We start from the raw sequence: 6385 nt of genomic DNA on the forward strand, positions 1-6385 counted from the left end.
GTCAGAGAGGAGAGGAGTCGGAGGATTAACCCACCCCATGTGCTCCAAATCCACGCATGCGAAGAAAGTGCCGTATTCAGAGATTAAAGTCACAAACCGACCCCCCCCCCCCCCCCCAGGGCTATTGATGAGATCCCAGTGCGGGGCTGCCAAGCCAAATTCCCACTGCGGAGGTGCGGTGCCGCGCGTGCTGCCACCCTTCCCTGGCTCCAGCTCCGGCTATTTTGGCAGGCTGGGAACTAAATAATGAACCAGATTTGCCCTGAAGGAGGTCCCGAGCGATAGCCGGTGGCTCGAGGAGGTGTTTTTTCGCTCCCCCTCATTGCATTCCCGAGCTGCTTGGGTTTGCAGCCTCCGCTGGCGCCTCATATTGCAGTTCTGGATTGCTTCAGTTGGGATGAGGGCCAAGGCTGGGGCGGCAGGGGTGGCAATCGGCAGCCGCTGATGATGGTAACTGCACAGGGGGGTTGCAAGTCCTTTGGTGCTTCATAGAGGTCTCATACAAACCTGGCCCTAGGAAACCTAGTGTGAGATAGATACACTCACAGTGTGATTTCTTGCTTTCCCTCCACCCCTGTATCTTCATCAGGACTGGGCAAAGAATGACCTTTTCAGTCTTATGGCTGAAAGGCATAGAAGTAAAACTACAAGCACTATTGCTGTGCCTACATTTTCTGATTTGACCAAAGCAGTGAGTCTGAGCCAAGATGATGATTCCATCACTGTCACAATACTGGGCATACTGAGCTCTAAAAAGTAATTTTTCTTCCAATATTCTTTTTTCCTGTTGTTTTTACCGGTGTTTTGGGGCGCTTTTTATCAGAAATGGGGTGCTTAAAGGCAAAAAAGTTCAGCCCTGCTATTTTGAAAATGTTGAAATGGTGTATTTTGACATCTCAGCAGTTGCTCCTCCTCCTCCTCCTCCCTGCGATTTTCAGATGAAGCTCTTTGTCAGATACAGGCTGAACCTGTGAAGATGTTCAGTTCCTCCAGGGCTCCATGTTTCGTCACATTTCCTTTCAGATGTTTTGCCCAGCTCTTCCCAAGGGCTTAGGTGATGCTGGAGTGCAGTGAGTAGCAGTACCTTCTCGCCCTTGCAAGAAATGCTGCGGTGGTGTGTGTGGTGGCCAGACAACACGTTTCTAGTTTGACTATCAACTGCCCATGATGCAGCCCTTCCAGCCGTAGAAGCATGCACTGACTGGGGCTCTGCCTGGGGGGAAGCAGACCTGTGTTTCCCAAGGGATTGAAACAGGCATGGCTAAAATACCATGCAGGCACAACTCTGAAATGGACTAAATTCCAGGTCTGTGTGAGTCTGGATGAGGACTAGCTGAGAAGTTTTAGCGAAGTCTTGTTTTACAAGCCTTATGCTTGCACGTGTCTTTGTCATGAATCTGCATTCTCCAACCGATCATAATTAGCATGCTATTTTATTTACATAGGATTAATCTAATTCAAATAGCTAGACGAAATTCTTTGATCCTTAGGGTACAAGAGGTGAGACGATGATGATTTTAGGCAGTTGCTCCTAGCCATAAAATCTATTCACTTGAAGATCAATAGAAAGATATCACTTTGATGAGATAATCTCCTCTGCTACTCAGTCCTGACCCTACCCTCCTGGTTTTCACCCCCCAGTCAAGTGTAAATATCTTTTCTGGGAAGCTCCATTCCACCCCATCCTGCACAGCTTACTATGTGTGTGGGGTACTGTCCTTTTCATCTAGCAAAGTGCTGTTGTCTGCAAGTCCTGCCCACTGCACAATAGTATGAATATTAATAATGCTAAATAATAATCTTTGCCTCTGACCCATCAACAAATCTGGAATTGCTTCACTGAGGAAGCAGTCAAATCATTATCCTAATTTCCAGATGGAGAACTGAGGTGCTGCAAGGTGAAATAATTTACCCAACATCAGCAGAGGAGTTAGAAAGTGAGCGCAGCTGTCTCTGGCCCTGGATACACAGTCCAGCCACTAGACCTGCAGCCTCATCACTGGCAGCTAATAAGATTTTGTGTTTATGCAACGCATTTTTCTCCATTAGCAGTGAACAATTTGTGTTCTCTTTCTTCACAGTCGTTAATACGCATTTTCAGCAGTACCTCTGCCTGTGTTGCAGCTACACAGCAGCTATGACTGCTAGAAGGGGGCACAGTGGGGCGAGGTGGCACCTACATCCCTGTGTCCCACTCCTCCTCCTCCTCCGCTGGCAGTCGGGGAGGCTGGGGACCGACCACAGAGACGTTCTGTGTGGAGCTCCTTGGGGAGCTGTACCAGCTGCTGTGTTGGCAGCCATGGAGCTGCCTCTGGGTCTGCCTTGCTGCCTTGTCTCCTTGAATAGAATTGCTCACTGCTCGTTCATTTTCTTTCTTCTTTCCCTTTGATTCCATGGCACTTGTCTCCTACTCGGATTCCTCATCAACCGTACAATCTGGGGAGCCCGAGGAGGTAAAAGATCTGATAATCTGTGTATTTCTTCCGTATATTATGGACATGTCCCTGTGCCATGCGTGATTCCAATTTTTTCGTGTGTAATCAGGACATCTGCCAGACTATACCGGCAAGGTGCGTGTTCTGAGCAGGGAAGGAAGGAGCCATTTCTGCACAGACACTCCCTGCTCCATAGAGGTGACGGCATGTCTATACGTCCCCCTTTCTAACCCTGTGCTTCACCTCCCCCTGCCCCACACTGCTCCTCAGCCTTGCAGATTTTCCATGGCAGAGCATGTTCTCCCTCTTGCAGAGCTGGGGCAGGACTGTTTGAACAGCAATGGCTATGGGGAGTCCTTGAGGAACACGAACATGGCTGCCTGGAAATCTGCATGTGCCATGGATGAACCTGCTTCTAATTCTTTGGAGGTCTTGAGGAAGCAAATCACTTCATGGAATTGGCCGGAATTTTGATGATATCCATCCAGGTGCCTTAGCACAGTGGTAGGAAAAACATGTGTAAATGGTTGGGGTTTTAGTTCAAGGGCATGTGTGCTTTTTATGCATTACATTGAATGTTCATCATGAGCTTTTTGGCACTCAGCAGGGCCTGTGTCGTGGAGATCAGATTAGCTAGTCCTCATAGTAACTAAAGGTCTTAAAATTTGCCATTTATTCTCTAGCTTGCAAGCATTTTAAGAAAGAAAGGAGGTCTGAAATAGAGGCTGTCTTCTGAACTGAAGTTCTGCTACCTCCATCACTGGATTCACCCGATTTATTCACTTCCTTAGTGTTATTATTTCTCGCTTTCACCTATCTATTTTTAGTACACTACAACCATTTCAAAATCAAAATACAAGAGCATAAAACCAGTTATAAAATTACCAGAACTCTTTCCATCCCTCCCTTACCACTTGTGCAGGGCAGATGTCTTCTGAAGGACACTTCTACCTCCAGATACCAGGACACTTGGGAGAGGGATTGGACTCGGCGCTGGTTTGTCCTCTGTGGGATGTAAGCAGAAACAGTACCCGGGCAATGAAAGTATTTGAATTTTAATGATAGGACAGTGCGAAAAAACACTGTAAAAACACTTCCCTGCATTTTGCTCGGGAAGTCTCAATTTGTCTCTTCGGTTGTTTCTGGCTTTTTGCCTGATATTCTCAGATCTGCTGGTGAAGGGAGACAGCAGAGCACGTTTGTCCTATTCCTCTTCCCCAGCACGAGATGCCAGACTGGAACAGACACGCCACCGCTCCTGGTCTAAGCTACAGAGGGCTACAGTCTACTCAGCTCTCTCCTATATCTGCCCCAATATATTCAGTAGGATGGGGCTGAGTTATGCCTCGTTCACTGGCAGCATCTCTGCAAATCCATTGGAATGCTCCCGAAGCACTGAGATTAGTGCCTGTTTTTGCCAGGATTGGCACACACAGTTCCAGGTGTGCAGGATCTCTGCCCAAGTCCCAGCACAGGATCGCCCTGGGTGGACTTCAGAGGTGGCCTGGGAGCACTGAGCATCCCTGGTGAAGATCTGACCTCCCATCTTGACGCACACTTACCCTGCTCCTTTTCCCCATTTGGAGGGGCTGCATGGCATAGAAAGCATGTAGGACAAAAAGTCTATAGAAGTGTGATACTAATAATATTTTACAGCTTTAATTACCATGATTGTAGTGCCTAGAGGCGTATGCAAAAACACTGTGAGTGGGAGGAGAGGAGGCAGCGCTGTGAACATTTTTGTGGTTTTGCTGGGCAATGTGCAATTGAGTTTTCTCATGGGAACCACAGCATGCCAGGGAGGAAAGCTGCCTCTGCCTCCTCATCTGCTCCGCCGGGATATTGGATCACACCCCAGAGTCCAGGAGACAACCACAGTCACTCCAGTTTCAGGTGAAAGCTGGGCTGCCCCTGCCCCTGCCCTGCAGAGGGACTCCGAGTGCTGCCCCTTTCTGCAAGCGATGGGTGTTTTTCCTCAGGCGATGCCCCTTCTGTAGGATGAGCAGCAGTTTCACCTGCAGGATGATTTAAGGATTGGACAATTCGCATAGGTTTGCAAGCAGCCTCACGAGCAGCGTTGCAGGTTCCTTGGCTGGGGCACACAGCACAGCCAGAGCTCTCGCTCCTGTCAGCCACATCCGTGTCATGCGTGTCCACATCCTGCGTGTCCATGTCCCTGGGCATGGGCAGAGGTGAGGGGACGGATGGCTGGGCAAACCCCTCCTACACCTTTCCCTCCCCACAGGAGCCTGCCTGGCACTGCCAACAGGCCTAATGCAAAGCGACTAGCTTAATGGTCACCACTAACCATTACAGACACCACTGACAACCAGGAGGATACCCCAAGCAGGAACACAAGTTTGCAGAGTTTGGGTGTTACCAAATTAAAATTGTATGAAATAAAGACGCTTGCATTTCCCTAGCTACAGAAAGAAAACTTTTTACACTTTGTTCCTAAATCAAATAGTAATTTTTAGGCTTATCCACGTAGTTCCTGCGCCAGTGACTTGATGTAGGTTTGTTATTAAGATGCTACAAAGCCGGTAGCCTTCTATTTGACAAACAGAAAGACACGTTCAGTTTTATCTGTATGTGGTTACCGAAGAGCCAGTCTGCAGCTCAGCTTCCCAGACGGTCCCTACTCAGATGAACAGCCGTGAGTTGCAACACAGCCTCCTGATAGCCAAGGGATTGATTGGAAGGCAATGAAGACTGGAAAGAAACCCTGTGTGATAAGTATTCCTGGCTGTGGGAAGAGCTGGATATCGCCTACAAGACAAGCATATTTTATTGAGGCTTTTTTCCCCCTCACTTTCTCATCCCCCCCCCCAATCTCTTTCTTATCTGCACTAAGTATGATTTACATTATTAAAACCTCGTATTTTAATCAACTGTCCTTCGGTTAAATACATATATGGCATCCCTTCTCCTCACTCGATTTGACACTTTGTATTTGATACAGATTTTTGTACATCTGTGTTTTGCACAGACTTAAAAACCTAGAGTAAGAAACTTGAATGAAATCCCAGTACCGTAATAAAGGGGCCGAGTTTTGACCCTGGGCTCACCAGGACGCCCATGAGGAGCAAGAATGGGATCTCCTGTTGCTGCATTAGATGTTGTACGTCAAGATTTTACAAAGAGGAAAACGCTACCAGTGGGTAATCTTATGGCGAATGGACATCGGCTCATAGTGCTGCAGGTGGAGATCCTCCCCTAAGTACCCCGAGCTGTGGCCATCAGTTGGTGCCCCTGCTGCACCCTGGAAAGAAGGGCAAAAAGTGCGATTAATCTTGTTAGCGGTTGGTGGTTTGAGTTCTACCCCTCGCAAACCCCAGTCTTGAAGGCAGCAGTGTTGCGGCCACTCCTCACCAGGCGTTAAGGATGTCCTTCCCACGCAGCGGGCACCTCAGGCCTGAATGGTGACTGCACCTACTCCCAGGGCCGGCGTGTTTTGGTGCGTGGGTGAGGAGCAGGAGGCAGGTTTTCATCCCAGAGGGGTGATGTACGCCATCCTTCAACCTGAACGACGGGTGACGGGTGCTCCTGCAGCCCCGGCTGGAAGGTGTCGCCCTGCCTGCGGATCGCCGCCCGGGGGGCAGCTGTGTCAGCGGCGCGGCAGCCCTAGCCGCGGGGCGAGGCCTCGTCCCGACCTCCACCAGCCCTCGCTTCACGGGGGCCGTGCCCTCCCAGAGCTGCTTCCGTCGAGCGCGGCTCCCCGCACGCTGCGCCGCCCGCCCCGCCGCGGCGGTGCCCGGGTGCCGTTGCCGGGTGCGGCCGCGGCGGGGCGCTCTGCCGGTGCCGCTGCCGGTGCCGCCCCCGCGCCGCGGCCGACCCCGCCGAGGCGCTGCGTCACGCGGCAGCCCGCGCGTGGGCGGGCGGCAGCAGCGCGCGCGGGATCTCCCCATGTGACCGCGCGCGGGAGGGGGCGGTGTGTGGTGTGCGGGGCG

The 6385-nt window shown here is 50.6% G+C and overlaps 1 long non-coding RNA gene across 1 annotated transcript; it reads right to left on the reverse strand.

Moving 5' to 3' along the window:
- Window positions 1-4072: 4072 nt before the first annotated feature.
- On the reverse strand, window positions 4073-6198 carry LOC136011063 (uncharacterized). The gene is made up of 2 exons (XR_010611174.1): window positions 5808-6198; window positions 4073-5697 (listed from the first exon to the last, which is right to left on the reverse strand). It is a non-coding gene; the product is annotated as an uncharacterized LOC136011063 (long non-coding RNA).
- Window positions 6199-6385: the final 187 nt, after the last annotated feature.

Source organism: Lathamus discolor, chromosome 3 (assembly GCF_037157495.1).
Source record: "Lathamus discolor isolate bLatDis1 chromosome 3, bLatDis1.hap1, whole genome shotgun sequence".
Lineage (NCBI taxonomy): Eukaryota > Metazoa > Chordata > Aves > Psittaciformes > Psittacidae > Lathamus > Lathamus discolor.